At 42.1% G+C, this 21,600-nt stretch overlaps 1 long non-coding RNA gene across 1 annotated transcript in view; it reads left to right on the top strand.

Annotated features, from left to right (window-relative positions):
- Nucleotides 1-15,342: 15,342 nt before the first annotated feature.
- The window catches only part of LOC141147654 (uncharacterized), a 73,982-nt gene continuing 67,724 nt past the window's right edge, over nt 15,343-21,600 (top strand). Inside the window, exons 1-2 of the long non-coding RNA XR_012245081.1 lie at nt 15,343-15,416; nt 18,586-18,775. This is a non-coding gene — a long non-coding RNA (uncharacterized lncRNA). The remainder of the gene's footprint in view (nt 15,417-18,585; nt 18,776-21,600) is intronic.

Raw genomic sequence — 21,600 nt, 5'->3', positions numbered from 1 at the left:
GTTAGAGTTATGGTGCCGGGGCAGACAATATATTTGGTGGTACATGCAAGAACACCCTATCATATTTTGGACCACTGGTGGCCATGGTTTGGGTTTTGGTTGCACAGGACTGAAGCAATTTAGAGTAATTAAGCAGGTTTCTTCCCAGGAGAATTCTTAGGTCAAAGTGGCCATCCATTTATGTCTTTGTCAGGAGTGCCAGTTACCGTTTTACATATTGTATCCTGAAACTTTAGGTAAGGAAAGTTACTGGCCAGCTATGGATCAAGTAGAAACAAGGCACGGGATTCAAATAATCAATAGATCAATCAGACAGCAGCAAAGTACAATGGCCCTGGTAGGCTGACCTCAGCAAAAGAGGGGTGTTCCTAAAACAGGGGGCCCAGATTTGAACATTTGAAGTGACCAACGTCGACACACCTGATTTTTGCACCCACTGCAGAGTAGCAAGGCGGTGTGAGGGAGAGCATGTAAAGTGAACATATTGGGGGTCACTTCCCCAATGCATGGGCAAAGTGAAAGTAATTCTTTAATAATCTTTAATAATCTATAACTTTTATGTTCCAGGGTACAAGAATAACTTCTTCCCCAACATGACTAATTTGACTAGAGAAGTGAGTTCATGTATGCTGATCCCATAGCTTCTCCCATTTTAGGGAAGTAAGGTGGCCCCTGTTGACATGCGAGGACTCATCTAAACAATGGACGTTCTATAATGTCAGCCGTCCAAATTCCCCCAATTAATCCTAAAAACAAGAAGGACAAACAATACACCCTATTATGGAATTGGTAAAACAATGTTATGGATTTTTATTTGCATATAAAATCACTGCAGATAAGCAGAATCTCAACCCAAATTGGAGAATCCCCAGTGATAGCAGGAAAGGAGTCACATAAAAACCTTTTTGTCTAATCAGATCTGGCAGAAGTTGAGCTAAAGGAGCAACAATAGTATCACCGTTGTCTTGTACTTCCTAATTCGGATGAAATTAACCTCAATATCTGTTTGTGCCAAAACCTTCCTTTTAGGAGACCGACAAAGCCTGGAGAAGCAAGTTTTCCCGTTCTAGAAGAGGGACTATGGATAAAATACACAATAGGCTTGTATTTGTTAAAGCAGGTCCTAGGAATAAAATTAAATCCTGGTTCTCATTTTTTGGATGCTCTGATAATGTCTTTAGGTCCAAGACATCATAGTCACACAATGTACTGATCAATGAGACCACATGTGTAACCAATCACGTTCCTGCAGCTTGCAAGAGCTCTTTAGTAGATTGTAGCCTTGTTACTTGTGTAACTTTATAACACTAATGGCTAATTCATACTAGCAGCAAGGACCGCTGCTCCTTTTACCAGCGATCCACGCTCAGATCGCTTTTCAGAGGAGTTTGACAGGTGGTGACATAAAGTTGGGAGCGGAAAAGAAGCGCAACAACCATAGTGTAGCACGTAATGTGTAATTTTAATAGAAAATATAAAAAAGCACTCACAAAGATAAAATAGAGCTCAGCATGACAGTCAAGGTGGCCTCTAGGACAGAGATCAGACACGCAACCAGGGTGCCTTGCCTTGGCCACCAGCAAGGGAGCAGAGGTGGATTGGAAGCAGGGAACTGCTGTCACTGGACACCCAAATCCATGGATGGAACACAGGGCCCAGGGTGTGAAGCCACCTTATGTAGTAGGAAAATGCTGGAGCTGGAACTCGTTTCAAAGCAACCTTGCTTCTTCTTCAGCCTCTGAAGAAGGCTGAAGAAGAAGCAAGGTTGCTTGGAAACAAGTTGAAAACACTCTGCAGCTTGCAAGTCAATAGGGCTGCTTGGCTTGCAGTTGAAGTGAATTAGTCCCAAAAAATATGCAAAATTGCCATTCAGCAAAAAATGCAAAGAAATAAAAACAAAACAAAAAAAACAGGAATTCAGAAGGCTGCAGGATTGCCTCCTGAATGCCTGATATTGAGTGCTTAGCCGCAAGTGATCCACCACAGATCCCTTTTCAGAGAAAGAGCAAGTTTAAAATTACCTATAGGGAGCCCATCTATGACGAAGTGTGGATATCCCAAGGTGACTCCGTACCACGGCCTGCATTTTGTGGACCATTCATAAAATGGAGACAGTGGTGTCCTATGGAATTTCCTTTTCTGAAAGTGACCCCGTCACCAATGTGAAAAATTGAAGCTAAAAGCACAATGTTTTCATTTGCTTGCAATATGCCTTTAAACTTGCTAGAAAATGTGACTACTCCAGGAAGAGTCAATTCCCTCACAATCTCACTAATCTCTGTGTTGGCCCAGCTCCTCCACTCCTCTCTACATCACCATTATGTGTCACTTGGGTGATGGCTCTAAGTCTACTGGGGTTGCTGACATCACATCCAAGCAGTCTCAGGGCTTTTTGATGGAAAGTGAAATCAAAGTGATTTTTTTGCCAGTTTTTATTGGGCCAATGGACTTGAATAGAACCTGAGCGTAGAGAAGATCTTTTTTACTATCTTGAAAGTAACTATCTTTTACTATCTTCACAAACAGAAAAAACAGAAATGAATTAAAATACATTTTTAAAGCAGTACACAAATGACAATCAAATAATAATAAAAAAAGAAACAAAAATACAAACAATATGTGAAATACACTGAACTACCCTAAAAAAAAAAAAAAAACACAAAAAGTAGATTTTATTCATACAAATTTCATCAAAGCAGTTCATTGATAAAAGTGAGAGTTTCCTAATAGCGGCAAAACCAATTTTATCAAAATCACTGTTGATTTTGTCACTAAATTATCCATGAATCCTTCTTGGTAGGGCATATACTGTATAATTATATGCTTTTAAGTGTTTTATATTCCTTCAATGTACTCTCTGTACTATGGAAAACTTGACTCCAACTTACAGTATCTCACAAAAGTGAGTACTTATTTTTGTAAATATTTTAATATATCTTTTCATGTGACAACACTGAAGAAATGACACTTTGCTACAATGTAAAGTAGTGAGTGTACAGCTTGTATAACAGTGTCAATTTGCTGTCTCCTCAAAATAACTCAACACACAGCCATTAATGTCTAAACCGCTGGCAACAAAAGTGAGTACACCCCTAAGTGAAAATGTCCAAATTGGGCCCAATTAGCCATTTTCCCTCCCCAGTGTCATGTGACTCATTAGTGTTACAAGGTCTTAGGTGTGAATGGGGAGCAGGTGTGTTAAATTTGGTGTTATCGCTCTTACTCTCTCATACTGGTCACTGGAAGTTCAACATGGCACCTCATGGCAAAGAACTCTCTGAGGATATGAAATAAAGAAAGATGGCCTAGGCTATAAGAAGATTCCCAAGACCCTGAAACTAAGCTGCAGCACGGTGGCCAAGACCATACAGCGGTTTAACAGGACAGGTTCCACTCAGAAGAGGCCTCGCCATAGTCCAAAGAAGTTAAGTGCACATGCTCAGCGTCATATCCAGAGGTTGTCTTTGGGAAATAGATGTATGAGTGCTGCCAGCATTGCTACAGAGGTTGAAGGGGTGGAGGGTCAGTCTGTCAGTGCTCAGACCATACGCAGCACACTGCATCAAATTGGTCTGCATGGCTGTTGTCCCAGAAGAAAGCCTCTTCTAAAGATGATGCACAAGAAAGCCTGCAAAAAGTTTGCTGAAGACAAGCAGACTAAGGAAATTAATTACTGGAACCATGTCCTGTGGTCTAATAAGACCAAGATAAACTTTTTTGGTTCAGATGGTGTCAAGCATGTGTGAGGTGAGGAGTACAAGTGTGTCTTGTCTACAGTCAAGCATGGTGGTGGGAGTGTCATGGTCTGGAGCTACAGTTCATTGAGGGAACCATGAATGCAAACATGTACTGTGACATACTAAAGCAGAGCATGATCCCCTCTCTTTGGAGACTGGCCCACAGGGCAGTATTCCAACATGATAACGACCCCAAACACACCTTCGAGACGACAACTGCCTTGCTAAAGAAGCTGAGGGTAAAGGTGATGGACTGGCCAAGCATGTCTCCAGACCTAAACCCTATTGAGCATCTGTGGGGCATCCTCAAATGGAAGGTGGAGGAGCGCAAGGTCTTTAACATTCACCAGCTCCGTGATGTCATCATGGAGGAGTGGAAGAGGACTTCAGTGGGAACCTGTGAAGCTCTGGTGAACTCCATGCCCAAGAGGGTTAAGGCAGTGCTGGAAAATAATGGTGGCCACACAAAATATTGACACTTTGGACCCAATTTGGACATTTTCACTTAGGGGTGTACTCACTTTTGTTGCCAGTGGTTTGGACATTATTGGCTGTGTGTTGAGTTATTTTGAGGGGACAGTAAATGTACGCTGTTATACAAGCTGTACACTCACTACTTTACATTGTAGCAAAGTGTCATTTCTTCAGTGTTGTCACATGAAAAGATATGATTAAATATTTACAAAAATGTGAGGGGTGTACTTACTTTTGTGAGATACTGTATGTATGTGTAAAAAGTAAGAAAAAAATCAGCATTGCAGGAAAGCAGGTCCTATCATCACTATGCGAAATGCCTGTCCCTCCGGAAAGAAAAAAGCTAAGTTTTCTATTTACATGTTTGTTTTACTCGTCTTTCTGCATTTCCTAGCAGAGTATCATGGGAAAACAGATTAAAGGTAAAATAATCTGTGAGAGGTGAGGCTGTCTGTGAGCGTATTCTGCCGGCCGTGTTCTGTGATACCCCTGAGAAGGCCACATTGCACTGCAGGCATCATCGCAGAGAGGAAACGTCAGTTGCCGTGGTAATAGACTCTGACTTTGGCCCAGAGGTACAAAAGGCCTAATTTCGGACAAAAAAAGCTGAGTAATGTATTCTTTTTATATTCGGCGCATCCCACACCCTGATATACAATCCATATTTGGTTAGGATTTTATGACTTATGAAAGAAAATCCTTTTTTATAATGAAGAAGCTTGGGGTGGTTCTTGCATGAAACATAACTGAAATAAAAGATAAATATGCAAGAAAAGTTACATACAATTATTTTGAGTTTTTTGGGCTAAAATATAATAGCATAGCAACAACCAGGGCTTTTTTTTCAGCACCTCCAGCACTGAATGTATATTATGCCAAGGGATGCTGGAGGTTTGCTGGAGGGTCTATTAATGCTTGCTGCTGGGGGCTCTATCGTTGCTGGGGAGATCTGTTGCTGATGGTGGGGGAGATCTATTGTTTCTGGGCGGGGGGGGGGGGTCAACTGTGGGAGAGATCTACTGTTGTGTGGGGGGGGGGTGTCTATTGTTGCTGGCTGCTGGAGCGTCTATTGATGCTGGATACTGGGAGATCTATTGTTTCTGGGATGGGTCTATTGTTGCTGGGGGTACTTTGCTAAGGGGAATCTATTGTTGCTAGGAAGGATCTATTGTTGTATTGTTGTCTATTGTTGCTGGGGAAATTTATTGTTACTGAATGGATCTAATGTTGCTGGTGGGTCTATTGTTGCTGTAGGGGGTCTATTGTTGCTGGGGAGAGCTACAGTATTATAGCTGGGTGGGTCTATTGTTGCTGTGGGAATCTATAGGTGCTCGGGTGGATCTATTGTTGCTGGGGAGATCTATTGTTGCTGGGGGGTCTATTGTTGCTGCCTGCAGGGGACATATTTTACTACCTTTCATTAGTAAATTCAATACAAACTACTTAGCTTCAAAAATGATGCTTGGTTCTGTATTCTCTAGGTAGGGGGTGGAACTAAGGGATGGTGCTCAGAGGTGGGTAGGTGGTAGAACCAAGGGAAGGTGCTTAGAGGTGGGTAGGGGGTGGAACCAAGGGACGGTGCTCAGAGGTGGGTGGGGGGTGGAACCAAGGGACGGTGCTCAGAGGTGGGTAGGGGGTGGAACCAAGGGACGGTTCTCAGAGGTGGGTAGGGGGTGGAACCAAGGGATGGTGCTCTGAGGTTGGTAGGGGGTGGAACCAAGGGACGGTGCTCAGAGGTGGGTAGGGGGTGGAACCAAGGGACGGTGCTCAGAGGTGGGTAGGGGGTGGAACCAAGGGATGGTGCTCTGAGGTTGGTAGGGGGTGGAACCAAGGGATGGTGCTCAGAGGTGGGTAGGGGGTGGTTCCAAGGGATGGTGCTCAGAGGTGGGTAGGGGTTGGAACCAAGGGATGGTGCTCAGAGGTGGGTAGGGGGTGGAACCAAGGGACGGTGCTTAGAGGTGGGTAGGGGCCAAGGTGTGACTCAATAAAGGGGGAGTACCTGCACCTATTGTCTAAAAAAAGCCCTAACAACTACTAAAACAGTAACATCAACAAAAACAAGGATAACCATATTAAAGAAACACTGTATGGTAGAAAGAAATATGGCTGAAGATTTGTGGACACCACTCCAAATGAATAAGTTCAGGTGTTTCTACTGAAGAGTACCGTTAATGCTACAGCATACAACATTCCAGAAAATTGTGCTTTTCCCCAACCTTTTCAAGAATCTCAGCCCCTATGATACACCAGGATAACTGTGCAAACATTTAATATCAGAGGAATTCACTGGAAGTAATACTTAGTACCCAGTCATAATGCGATATCAAAGAAAACAGGCAGCAAATGCGGTAGTAAAGGTAGTAAACTTGATATGTTGTCACCCAATATGGTTGGTAACTAGGTAAGCATAAAATAGATTAACAATGGTGATAACACAATTTAGCATACAAAGTGATTAATTGTAGGGATGATATTTGGCATTCAGATCACATAAACAGTAGGAAAGCCAAATCAAGTGCAGCAGTAAGCAGTAGTAAAGTTTACTCTACCGCCTTTATGGTGCTGATGCTAGTCCTAGACCGACTTTGTATGCACTATCTGAAAGAAAATAGGATGGTAGCAGAGGGGGCAGCAGAATGGGGGATTGCAGAATAATTAATATGGGAGGGGATTGTTCTTCTGCCGGCTATTGTTGGGACTCTTTAACCACTTGCCTACTGGGTACTTTTACCCCCTTCCTGCCCAGGCCAATTTTCAGCTTTCAGTGCTGTCACACTTTGAATGACATTTGCAACACTGTACCCAAACAAAATTTGTATCATTTTTTTGAGACAGATAGAGCTTTTTTTGGTGGTATTTAATCGCCACTATTTTTTTTTTTACTAAACATACGAAAAAAGACCGAAAATTTGGAAAACATAGAAAAGTTTTTCTTAGTTTCTGTTATAAAATTTTGTGAATAAGTATTTTTTTTCCTTCACTGATGTGTGCTAATGAGGCTGCACTGATGAGCACTGATAAGCTGCACTGATGGGCACTGTTGAGGTGGCACTGATGGGCACTGATAGGTGGCACTGATGGGCAGCAATGATAGACACTGACAGGCAGCACTGATGGTCACTGATTGGCGGCACTAATTGTCACTGGTTGGCAGCACTGGTGGGCACTGATTAGCGGCACTGGTTGGCAGCACTGGTGGGCACTGATCAGTGCCCTGAATATCAGTGTAGATGTCCCTTGTGTGGATTTGCCAGTTATTGGCTCTCCTCTCCTCATGCGCTGTCAGCATAAAGAGAGGAATGCCCATAACCAGAAATTCCTGTTTAGCTGCGATTGGACACAGCTGATAATGTGGTAAAGAGCCTCTGTGATTGGCTCTTACCATGATCTATAATTAGCTGTGTCTCAAGGACACAGCGATCACAGATGCCTGTGGATGCGCGCTGCAGGGGACATGAGAGCAGCACAATCATGGGAGAATACCATATGATGCCCTCCCGGCAATGTGCGACTGAGCTGTAGCCATTATTTGGCTATAGCGCGGTCGTGAAGGTGAGGTTAAATATGTTGGTACACTTAACGACAGTTAACCTGCATACAGTATAGGTACAGTAAAGGTACAGTCCCGGCACGAGTGCAAGGTAGATATGGTTCAGGTGCAGTAAAAGCTTGCTATAATGCTGTATAGGGTTGATATAGGTGCAGTCTAGGTTTGCAATAAAAGCGTTATAGAGTGCAGTACTGTATGGGTGTGGTATGGACTGGGTACATTTGATGTCCTGATCTCAGTGGCTCAGCCCCTGCAAGCAGTGCCAGTAACAGGCCTATTGGGGTCTGTAGTGTAAGAAGTCTACTTGTCCCATTATATGGCTGCCATCTCAAATTGCAACTCCCAGGATTATCAGCACTCTGCATAGAAGTCTTTGGGTTTGCTTGGCTTTAGCTCTCCCCCTGCTGGCCGGAGGAGAATAGTGCAGCATAACATCAGTATCTCAGTAGAGGGAGAGAAGAATAAAAGGCAATGTCTCCTTCTCCATATTGCTGTAACCTAGCATTTGGCTACACAAACTTGTGGTAACAGTTTTGAGGCGATCACTTTTCTGTTCCAGCATTACTGTGCATAGGGCCCTTTAAAGGTGTTGCAAAGGTAAAAGTTTTTTCACCTTAATGCATTCTATGCATTAAGGTGAAAAAACATCTGACAATACCGGCCCCCCCAGCCCCCCGTTTTACTTACCTGACCCCTCGAAAGTCCCGTGCTCGCCCCTGACATCCTCTTCGCCGCTCAGCCTGGCCATTGATTGGTTACAGTGGATGGATTGACAGCAGCGCAGCCATTGGCTTGCGCTGCTGTCAATTACTTTCAATGACGCGGCGCGCCGGGGGGCAGGGCCGAGTGATACAGTGAGCGGCTATGGCCGCTGGCTGTATCACGGGAGCGCACCCGCAAGCACTCAACACCATGCGAGGGAGCTCACATGAAGGTGTTGATTCCTTGGGGGGGAGCCGAGACAGCCACCAAGGTACCCCAGAAGACCAGGTTCGGGGCCACTCTGTGCAAAACGAGCTGCACAGTGGAGGTAAGTATAACATGATGGTTATCTAAAAAATATATATATATATTTTTAGTGATCCTTTAAGGACGGTCCCATTTTTTAAATATAACTTATTTAATTAAATGCTTTTTAATACATACAAAAAAGGTAAAATTATCAACCTTGCACATTAGATCGTAGTCCAGGTGGTATTTATCAAAGCGTATATGATAGTGCAGACATTCCAACCTGCAAAAACGAATTTCAGGGAGGTGGCCAACTCTTTTAACACAACTAGAGGATGATTGATAAATGAAATGGAATCAGTATACAGAAGTTTACTACTTCTGACAGATCTTAAAGGAACACTCTAACCACCATGACCACTTCAGTGATTTGAAGTGGTCATGGTGGTAGGAGTCAGTATGTGCAGTGTTTCTGCTTGAAACAGGTGGGGGGGGGGGGGCAAGAGAGAGAAGTGGGGCTGAGAGATGGGAAGCTGAGAGAGAGAGAGAGAGAGAGGGGCTCAGAGAGAGGGTGGTGGACTCAGAGGGGCGCTCAGAGAGAAGAGAATGAAAGATAGGGGGATATGAGAGAGAGAGGAGGGCTGACAGAGAGAGGGGGGAAATGAGAGAGACCCCTAGCCTTGTCCCTATCCACAGTCCCTCCTCTACCCCCCCATCCCAGTCTGTATCTGCAGGTAGGTCTGTGTCAATGTATGATGCAGGAGGGCACAGCACAAGGGGAGGGTAAGTGGACACAGTACAGGGGGCAGGGGGTACAGTACAAGGGGAGCAGGAGGGCACAGCACAAGGGGAGGGTAAGTTGGCACAGTACAGGGGGCAGGAGGGTACAGCACAGGGGGGGCGTAAGTGGGCACAGCTCAGGGGGAGGGTAAGTGGGCACAGTACAGGGAGCAGGAGGGCACAGAAAAGAGGGAGGGTAAGTGGGCACAGTACAGGGGAGAGCAGGAGGGGGCGGAAGGAAGGAAGGATGCCCCCTTACATCAGAGTACTCACTATGAGACAAGAGAGACTGCATGGATGGATGGATCAGGCTGCAGGGCTTGTGCTGGGCTTCATACCCACAAATCCCCGTCTGTTAGGCAGAACACACTGTCTGGGAGTGTGGGTGGGGCAGATACAGGAGGAGAGGGCGGGAGGAGGAGGAGTAGAAGCAGCTCTCTCTCCTGTCTGGCTGTGCGAGCAGCAGGGGGGAGGGAGGAATTGTCAGAGCGTCTCTCCCCGGATCGGCCCTGCAGCCGGGATATCGCGTGGCACTTACGGGTGTCAGGGAGCCGCAACCGAAATGTGGGAGACTCTCACACCTCGTGGGAGACTTGGGATGTCTGGATAGCGGATGTTGTGTTATGTATTAAAAGTAGGACAGAAGCATACATATAACATTACAAGTATAAACCGAGATATAAATAACAATGAAGGGAATATAAGAATCCCTAAAAATACTAAGCGTTGAATTACAGGGCCTAAGGTCATTGCGTTCTTGGATAAATTATTCCAATTTGAAGCGGAAAGAGAGGAAGTGAGAGAAGGGACATTAGGGAAGGTAAGTATAAGGTATGGAGGAGAAAAGAATGGAAGTCCCCCATGTCAGTCTCCCTGACTGGAACGTTAAAATATATAAGGATGTGGGTGGTGGGACAGGCAGGGAGACGCACAGCAGACAAACCCCTGAAGGAACTCCCATCAAGATGGAAAATAAGTAAAAGGGATCAAAACAAGGTCCCCGTGTTAGAAAGTTAAGCTACGTTATGGAGGAAGCCAAGCCTAGCGTGGAGCCCCTTAAGCATGTACAGAGCCCTGACGTCAACTCTACTGAAAACCTTTGAGTTTAATTTGAACACTGATTATGAGCCAGGTCTTCACATCCAACATCAGAACCTGACCTCAAAAATACTCTTTTTTTTCTGAATGGGCACTAATTCCCCATTCACACTCCAAAATCTTGTGGAAAGCCTTCCCAGAAGAGTGGAGGCTGCTTATAGTCACACAGTTGGAGGACAACTCTACATTAATGGCCATAGTTTTGAAATGGAATGTCCAGCAAGGTCATAAATTACAGGTGTTTGGTGTACACAAACTTTTGGTAATATTGTGTATGTTATGGGTTAAATATAATATTAAAAAACTACAAAAATAACATAAAAAAAAGCAAAATATGCCCATATTTGGCCAAACCATTTGTTTTTTGCGTCTTTCTAAAAATCTTGCCTGCTTGAAAAAGGGACAGATGGTACATGATAATACAGCTTCCATCTCTGTGGTGTAACACTAACTGAGACCTAATTTCATAAAGCTCTAAGCAAGACTTATTCAGGAAAGGAGCTTCTGTGGAAATTGTAGTTGTTTCTCATAGTAACTCATAATGTTATAATTCTGTTTTTTTTTTTTAAATTTTTAATAAAGAAGGACAGCTAGGGTTGCTGCTCATTTGATTTTGAATCTGGCGGTCTGTTTCTCAATAACCGCTGTTAAACTGCTATACAGGGCGTATAGTCTGGCCATTCTGCTTAGCTTACTGGACTAACCCTGATCACTGTGCTGTGTTTCAGGAGTGCTGTCAGCTGCTCCTGTGTGAATGAAGCTTGCAATCAATATTTGCATTCCGTTCATAATTACATTAAGTAAATAACAATGTGGTTACAATGTACTTTGTTTAGTGTGTACACATGCCTTTTGATCTGAACATAAAATCAGCTCAAGCAAACCAGCAAATGGAAAAAAATATAATGTATATAAAAGTTATTCCAGTTTAACTTATTAAACCCTTATGCCTCGTACACACGATTGGACTTTCCGCCAACAAAACCGTGGAATTTTGTCCGAAGGGTGTTGGCTCAAACTTGTCTTGCATACACACGGTCACACTAATGTTGGCCAACAATTCCGAACGTAGTGACGTACTAGATATACTACATGGTTTTTCAGCTCTTTTACGCCACCCTTTGGGCTCCTTCTGCTAATTTTGTGTTAGTAGAAGTTTGGTGAGTGTTGATTCGCGCTTTTCTTTTCGTGTTTTTCATTTAGCGATTTTCAGTTTGCGCTTTTCATTTTGTGCTTTTCAGTTCGTTTCCGAATGGCCGTTCGTCAACCAGACATGTTGCAGAATCGGAGGAGATAACTTGTTATTTATTATTGGCATTGGAGTTATTGCTTTGACATTATTTTTTTGGTTGAATAATAATGATTTGATTTGGTATATTTTCTATATTTTTGGATGCATAGAATGCACTTTTTGGTTAAGTTCTATGGGCAGATAGCATGTCAATTTTTTTTTTTTTTAATGCACAATAAAAAAAATTGTGGCGAATAATACTTGGCTATGTGTTTTACTTCAAATGACAGTTTGGGAGTAGGCAGTTACATTTAAAAAAAAACAATGTAAAATTGACAAGGGACACCAATATAGTTGTATCTTTGATCTTAAAAACTACGGGATAATGGTGTTGTGGTAACTTACACAAATAAAAAAAAAAAAGACAAACCATAATAATATTATTCTTGATATCACTAGTAAAAAAAAGCCTTTGAAAATTCCTTTGCAATAACTCCATCAGTATCACCAGCAAAGCAGCTTCATTATTATCCCATTAAAGAAGAAGAGAATTGTGCACTGCATTTGGAGATTTCATAATTTGCCGTGTCACAAATGTTAATTCTCCATTACAAACGCTAGTTTACAAGACCGACCGCTTCTGCTTCCGAGCATGCGTGTTTGTACTTTGAACTTTTGTCCAACGGACTTGTGTACACACGATCGGAAAATCCGACAACAGACATTTGTTCGTGGAAAATTTGAAAACATGCTAGCCAAGTCCGACAACAATTGTCCGATGGAGCATACACACGGTCGGATTTTCCAACATTTCCCGTTGGAAAGTCCGATCGTGTGTACAGGGCATTAGGCTCTGTTCATGCTACGTATAGCAGGAATAAGCGTTCCCCTTCACGATTTTCAAAGTAAAAATGGGCTGCCCTATGCGTGTTTGCTGTCCAAAATAAGCTCCTGCTCCTTTTTGGGTGACAAGCTTCATTCAATATTTGAAGCCGTGCTTTGCCGTGGGATTCAGTCAAGCGACAATCGTGGCAAAACCGCTGTGTTTGGGGTGCCATTTAAAATGAATGCCACCCAAACACATGTCGTGTTTTGCAGTGATTGTTGTGCAAATAATCACAGGCAGAATTGTGGTGATTCTGCTGCAATTCCAAATTGTGAAGTGTGTATGAGGCCTAACTACAGTCATGGCCAAATATATTGGCACCCCTGCATTTCTGGCAGATAATGCATCACTTCACCCAAAAGTGTTGCAATTACAAATGTTTGAGCATTCTCATGTTTATTTCTTTTGTTTGTATTGGTATGACACAAAAAAGTGAGAAACAAAAAGCCAAATCTGACACATTCCACGCAAAACTCCAAAAAAATGGACTGGACAAAATTATTGGCACCCTCAATTTAATAGTTGGTAGCACACGCCTTGGAAAAAAAAACTGAAATCAATCGCTTCCTGTAAACATCAATGAGTTTCTTACACCTCTTTACTGGAATTTTGGACCACTCTTCTTTAACCAACTGCTCCAGGTCTCTCAGATTGGAATGGTTCCTTCTCCCAACTGCTGTTTTGAGATGTCTCCACAGGTGCTCTATGAGATTTAGATGTGGACTCATTGCTGGCCAGTTCAGTACTCTCCAGCACTTTGTCTTAAACCATTTATGGGTGCTTTTTGACGTGTGCTTTAGGTCATTGTCCTGCTGTAAGACTCATGACCTCTGACAGAGACCCAACTTTCTGACACTGGGCCCTACACTGCACCCCAGAATTCTTTGGTAGTCTTCAGATTTCATAATGCCATGCACACGGTCAAGACATTCAGTGCCTGCAGCAGCAAAGCAACCCCAAAACATCAGTGAACCTCTACCATGTTTTACCGTAGGGACTGTATTCTTTTCTTTGAAGGCCTCATTTTTTTCTGAAAACACTAGACTGACAGGCTTTACCAAAAAGCTGTAAATTTTGTTTCGTCTGTCCACAGCACATACTCCCAAAAGGATTTTATCTTCCTCAGTTAAGTTTTGGCAAACTCTAAATCTGGCTTTTTTATGTTTCTGTGTAGCAGTGGGGTCTTCCTGGGTCTCCTACCATACTATCCCTTTTCATTCAGATAGAGACGTATAGTTCGAGCTGACACAGTTGTACCCTGTGACTAAACGTCAGCTTGAATTTGTCTGGAAAGTGGTCAAGGTTCTTTATCCACCATTCGAACAATCCTTTGTTGCAATCTTTGATCAATTTTTCTCTTTCGTCCACATCCAGGGAGATTAGCTACAGTGCCATGGGCTGTAAACTTTTTCACAATGATGCGCCCAGTGGACACAGGAACATTAGGATCTCCGGAGATGGACTTTTTACCTTGAGATTGTCCATGCTTTTCCACATTTTTTTATCTCAAATCCTCAAGACAATTCTTTGCTGCTCTTTCTCTTCTCCATTCTTCGTTTGGCACACAGAGACAAACAACAGAAAGGTTGAATGAATTTTTCACCATTTTAACTGGTTGCCGGTGTGATTTCTATATTGTCAGCACGTGTTACCGGATACAGGTGATTTTGATTACAAATTACAGCAGCATCACAAACTTGGAATGCAATTATTTCTTACATTATTGAGAAGGTGCCAATAATTTTGTCCAGTCCATTTTGGAGTTTTGCCTGGAATGTGTCAGATTTGGCTTTTTGCTTTTCCACTTTTTTGTGTCATACCAATACAAAAAAGATAAATAAACATGAGAATGCCTAAACATTTGTAATTGCAACAATTTTCTGGTGCATTATCTGAAAGAAATGCAGGAGTGCCAATATTTTTGGCCATGACTGTAACACCTTCCTGCCATTACGTTTTTTGTTTTCTTATTGATCTGCACATAACATCATTTCCAGCAAACTAGAAAATGTAAAAATTAAAAAAAAAAATTAAATAAAAGTCCCAATTTAACTTCAGCCTTATAAACACCATCGTCCCCTTTTGTATTTTTGCTTTTTTGTTTTCTTATAAATTATTCATTCATTTTTGTAGTGCTAGAAAAAAAACATTTCAATTCAACTTATTAACCCTAATTAAGCCTTACTAACATCACCCTCCATTTAAATATTTTTTCTGTTTTTAATGTTTCCTTATAAATTATTCATACTTTTTTTAGCATTGCAAAAAATTATTTTATTTTGTAAATATATTCACTATGCTTTATATCAGAAAAAACTTTTATTTCTGTCATTGACAGGCTAATTTACTGACTTTTTCTTTTGCTTTCTTATAGTTCGTTCATTTTATAGAGTTGCAAAAATTATTTTGTTTTAAATATTTTTGCTATGCTTTGTACCCAAAATGCAACTTTAGTGTTGTTGACAGGATAATTCACAGAATAAAATGTTCACCTTCGCAAGAGGGGAGAGGGAAGTTATGTGAAGAAGAAATGTTGTTAATTATAAATGTTAATGAAAGCCTGGCTTTATTTTACTGTGCTGATTATATCAAAGTCAGACTGATTTAACCACTTCTTGAGAGCCTTACCCACTTTGAGCAAGCCACACCTACTTTTTGTTGCAGTCGAAAAAATCCAGTGCGCTGGAGCCTGCCAGAGCAGGGTGTAAGGTAAGTCATGAAGCCCCTTCAGATCCCCCTAGACCTAATGAGCATTGCACCATAGCAGTGCAGGGGGTCCCACTACAAGGGTAGATTTTGTCGATTTCCCTGAGTTGGGCTTTGATTCTTCGTCCTTCTTGAAGTTTAGCGGCATCTCCCAGGGGATGAAAGGACAAGCAGGATCTCAAACTTCATGTTGTAATGTTTAGTCTTGCCTTGTCCACAGTTTTTGAATGTCTTCCAGAAAAGCTTTTAAGCCTGATAATGCCGTGGCGCTCTTGTCTTCTTGTCGATAGGAGATCTTGGAATGACAGGTTTGCTGGCATTAATGTTACCTGAATTTTCAGATGTCAAACATTCAAATAATATACTTGCATTCCCTGCAATCCAAGGACTGGACCTGTAGAGATGTCAACATAGGTCTGAACCTAGGGTGTCAGAATGTCAGGTGGTTTCATTCCCTTATCAGTAAGTCTACAAGGACAGGGAAATAAAGACCCCAAATGTTTAGCATTTTCATAAACCCTATCTATCACAATCTCCATTTATACCTTCCTTGCTTTACCTTTTAAATTTTCATAATAAAGCTGCCAAAGTTAAAGTATCAAGAGAATCTTTGTTTTGGTGCCCTGCCCACCTTTGAAGTCTCATGAGACTTTAGAAAAATTGAGATTTGAGCCATAGACCAGGGTTGGGATGGACAGAGACTCCTGATTTCAGATGCTACATAACCAGCAGACCAGGATCACTGCAAGAACTGGGATGACTTAACATTTTGGCAGTCTTCAAATGCCAATATGATTTTGTGGGTTATAAATGAAGCCAAGTTATGTTTAAATTATAAACTTGGATATCACATGTATCTATTATTACATTTATCTAACTATTTATCTATCTGTCTGTCTATTTATCCATCTATCATATACAGTATGGGGACCTGGTGTCTCCATTGAGAAATTTTCTCTTTCTTTCTTTCTTTCTTTCTTTCTTTCTTTCTTTCTTTCTTTCTTTCTTTCTTTCTTTCTTTCTTTCTTTCTTTCTTATTTAGGGCCAGATACCAGACTTCAGCTTTAAAACGGTAGTAAACTGCATTTTTTTTAACCCTGTAAGACAGTGGCCTAATGTGCTAGTATGCATCATATACTAGCACATTATGAAATACTTACCTTAGAACTAAGCCCTTACTTCTTGGTTCGCGTCCTCCAACCGTCTGATTGGCACGCGGGAGTCACGGACCGTGGCACGGAGCTCTGAAAGGACAGCATGGGTATGCTGTCCCTTCAGAGCACATGTGCCAGTGATGTCACTGGCTGCATGCAGTGTAAATATCTCCTTCACCATGCAGGTTTAGGAGATATTCACTGTACCTGGGGGTAAGCCTTATTATAGGCTTATCTGTAGGTACAAGATAAAAAAAGGGTTTACTTCCATTTTAAGTTGGATAGACTCAACCAATAAACTGTACACCACACCATTCCTACAGCTAAACACCCAGTAATTAAAAATAAATCGTCATGGTCCAAATTCTCACCTAAAACCCATAGTCACATTATCCTTCCTTCCTTCCTTCCTTCCTTCCTTCCTTCCTTCCTTCCTTCCTTCCTTCCTTCCTTCCTTCCTTCCTTCCTTCCTTCCTTCCTTCCTTCCTTCCTTCCTTCCTTCCTTCCTCTCTCCCCAATGGAAAAACCGAGGGCTCTAAAGTCAGCCATACGTGGATTAAAATTCATCTAGTTCAGCAGTGACGGATGAATTTCAATCCAAATACAGACAGGCTGGTTGTTCAGAAGTCGATCTATGAATCCATTTGTGTACAACCAGCCTGCTGGAAAATTCTCTCTGGATCAGCACCCCCGGCTATAGCTGGGGGTGCTGATCAGTATATTCTAGCGACCAGGAAGCCTCACCGCTGTCAGAAAACAATAGCACAGTGGGAGGGATTCCCCTATCCATATTGATTGTGTGGATTGGGAAATAGATCCATGTGAAACTTGCAGTGCCATCCTAAGCTGAGACAGAGATCTTCCCACCGGTTGCAGTAAAGGGAGCTGGCATCAGTGCACATTCAAAGGTGTAAGAGCATTATCAAAGAAAAGAAAGGGTGCCTCTCACTAATTTGTGGATGAATGTGGCCTCAGCCAGGGTCACTCCAGCTACGTCCCCCTGACATGTTCCGCTCTGCTCACCAGGGCTTGGTCCCAGGGGTGGGCGAAACATGTCAGGGGGTGTGGCTGGAGCGGCGCTGGCCACATTAATTTACATACAAATGTACTGGGTTGGTGAGCAGCGCCCTTTCTTCTCTTTGATAATGGGGAAATCAAGGTATTTTCTTTCGAGAATGAAAAACCAAAAATCATTCACGTATGGCCAGCTTTATGCCCCGTACACACAGTCAGATTTTCCGATGCAAAATGTCCGATCGGAGCGTGTTGTCGGAAATTCCGACCGTGTGTGGGCTCCATCGGACATTTTCCATCGGATTTTCCGACACACAAAGTTGGAGAGCAGGAGATAAAATTTTCCGACAAAATTCATTGTCGGAAATTCCGATCGTGTGTACACAAATCCGACGCACAAAGTGCCACGCATGCTCAGAATAAATAAAGAGATGAAAGCTATTGGCCACTGCCCCGTTTATAGTCCCGACGTACGTGTTTTACGTCACTGCGTTTAGAACGATCGGATTTTCCGACAACTTTGTGTGACCGTGTGTATGCAAGACAAGTTTAAGCCAACATCCGTCGGAAAAAATCCTAGGATTTTGTTGTCGGAATGTCCGAACAAAGTCCGACCGTGTGTACGCCCTATTACTCTTCCATACTCTATTCAAAACAATGGGGTTGATTTACTAAAGACAAATCAACGGTGCACTGCAAGTGCACTTGGAAGTGCAGTCACTGTAGATCTGAAGGGAAGACCTGGAATGCGGGAAGCTCTGCTGATTTCTATCATCTAATCATGTGCAAGCATAAATGCTGTTTTCTATTTTCCTTGCATAACCCCTCAGATTTACAGCGGCAGCACTTGCAGTGCACCTATAGTGCACAGCGGATTTGCCTTTAGTAAATGAACCCCTTTGTTTGTAAAGCCCAACTCCAAGAATTACAATAACACTACCCTTGCAGTGGGACCCCCTAGGGGAAGAATTTTGAAGTATAATACTTACCTTACTTCTCCACAGGCTTCCTTTACGCTGTGTGACCAGTCCTTCAAAGCTCCTTCTCTAAAACACTCCGGCCAGTGGCAGGAAGATGACATTCTTAAGTACAATGCAGGGCCAATAGCCTAGCATTGTAAATGAAGATGGTGAGGGATTGCACACAAACCTGAGAGGAGGCGAGCACTGGAGCCTACAAGAACAATAGAGTAAGGTACGTATTACACCTTATTCTTCATCCCTTACTATGTCTCCCTCAGGCTTCCTTTACACTGTGTGACCAATCCTTCAAAGCTTCTTCTCTAAAACACTCTGGCCAGTGGCTGCAAGATGACTTCCTTAAGTACAATGCAGGGCCAATAGCCCAGCATTGTAATTGAAGATGGTGAGGGACTGCACACAAACCAGAGAGGAGGTGAACACCGGAGCCTACAAGAACAATAGACTAAGGTAGGGACTGCACACAAACCAGAGAGGAGGCGAGCACCGGGGCCTACAAGAACAATAGAGTAAGGTACGTATTACACCTTATTCTTCACCCCTTAATGAGAATATTGACCATCACGGTTCTGGGGAGGGGGCACTGCAAGGATTATTTTGTTTTAATTCCCAGAGTTGGGATTTAAAGTCATTGAAAAAAGGTTATTGTATCAACGCAGAGGGGTACTGTGGACACTACATAGATATAAGGTGCCGCGTCCCATTGAGATTAGAAGAAATTTGATAAAGAGAGCTTGGACTTTTTAGGCACAACAACACAAAGGTTACAAAAATATAAATTTATTTAGAAAAAATTACAAAACATATATAAAATCACAATGATAAAATGAACCAATTTAAAGTCAATTCCCCTCAAAATCTAGAATACTAGATTCAGAAGAATATTTGAACTATTTTTTTAGATTACTGGGGGATAGTCCAGAAGATGGTGAGGGGTCCCTGGCTGGAGATCTAAGTAACCAAAGTTTTGATTACAAGATGGTGGTAGTTATGCATATGATATATATATGTTTGGACAGCTTTCCTATACTCTCTGCTTCCGCATTCCTCCTCTCCACAATACTGGCGTCATGGATCTTAAAATTAGAAGGCGAACCGTTCTACCAGCTGAATACAAGGGCCTAATTAATAAATTGGACATTAGGGGGGAAATTACAAGGCAGGATAAAATGTGTAATTACCATGGCCTTGAGGAAGCCTACATTTGTCTTGGATTTTGCTGACATAGACTAATATTATACCAACTATTAACTTTAATGACCCACCATTAAAATACGGAGAGATTGACTAATTGGTTGTAATTAACGTAATTGCAGCTACCAAAAGGATGTCATTTTCAGAATTCTAGTAGCTGAGATGAACTAAGCTAATGGGAGGTTTGTTATGTCCACTTCTAACAAGCAACAAATACTACTAAACACGAAAAATGTAGAATTAGCCACATTTTATTCATTTTTATTTGCTTTAATATCTGCCTGAAAATCTGATCTGAAAAGAAAATACACAGGAAAATCCGACTACCATAACCAAAACAGAAAGAAAGAAACAGACCTGATATATATACAGTATTATATATATATATATATATATATATATATATATATACAGTATATATATATATATATATATATATATATATATATATATATATATATATACAGTCAGGTCCATAAATATTGGGACATCGGCACAGTTCAAATCTTTTTGGCTCTATACACCAACATAATGGATTTGAAATGAAATGAACAAGATGTGCTTTAACTGCAGACTTTCAGCTTTAATTTGAGGGTATTTACATCCAAATCAGGTGAACGGTGTAGGAATTACAACAGTTTGTATATGTGCCTCACACTTTTTAAGGGACCAAAAGTAATGGGACAGATTAACAATCATCCATGAAACTTTCACTTTTTAATACTTGGTTGCAAATCCTTTGCAGTCAATTACAGCCTGAAGTTTGGAACGCATAGACATCACCAGACGCTGGGTTTCATCCCTGGTGATGCTCTGCCAGGCCTCTACTGCAACTGTCTTAAGTTCCTGCTTGTTCTTGGGGAATTTTCCCTTCAGTTTTGTCTTCAGCAAGTGAAATGCATGCTCAATCGGATTCAGGTCAGGTGATTGAATTGACCATTGCATAACATTCCACTTCTTTCCCTTTAAAAACCCTTTGGTTGCTTTCACAGTAGGCTTCGGGTCATTGTCCATCTGCACTGTGAAGCGCCGTCCAATGAGTTCTGAAACATTTTGCTGAATATGGGCAGATAATATTGCCCGAAACACTTCAGAATTCATCCTGCTGCTTTTTATAGCAGTCACATCATCAATAAATACAAGAGAACCAGTTCCATTGGCAGCGATACATGCCCACGCCATGACACTACCACCACCATGCTTCACTGATGAGGTGGTATGCTTTGGATCATGAGCTGTTCCTTCCCTTCTCCATACTCTTCTCTTCCCATCACTCTGGTACAAGTTGATCTTGGTCTCATCTGTCCATAGGATGTTGTTCCAGAAATGTGAAGGCTTTTTTAGATGTTGTTTGGCAAACTCTAATCTGGCCTTCCTGTTTTTGTAGCTCACCAATGGTTTACATCTTGTGGTGAACCCTCTGTATTCACTCTGGTGAGGTCTTCTCTTGATTGTTGGCTTTGACACACATACACCTACCTCCTGGAGAGTGTTCTTGATCTGGCCAATTGTTGTGAAGAGTGTTTTCTTCACCAGGGAAAGAATTCTTCGGTCATCCACCACAGTTGTTTTCCGTGGTCTTCCGTGTCTTTTGGTGTTGCTGAGCTCACCGGTGCATTCTTTCTTTTTAAGGATGTTCCAAACAGTTGATTTGGCCACACCTAATGTTTTTGCTATCTCTCTGATGGGTTTGTTTTTTCAGCCTAATGATGGCTTGCTTCACTGATAGTGACAGCTCTTTGGAACTCATATTGAGAGTTGACAGCAACAGATTCCAAATGCAAATAGCACACTTGAAATTAACTCTGGACCTTTTATCTGCTCCTTGTAAATTGGATAATGAGG

Source organism: Aquarana catesbeiana, linkage group LG06, assembly GCF_042186555.1.
Source record: "Aquarana catesbeiana isolate 2022-GZ linkage group LG06, ASM4218655v1, whole genome shotgun sequence".
Classification (NCBI taxonomy): Eukaryota; Metazoa; Chordata; class Amphibia; order Anura; family Ranidae; genus Aquarana; species Aquarana catesbeiana.
Note: the sequence above shows the minus strand (reverse complement) of the source record. Positions and strands in the feature narration are given on the sequence as shown.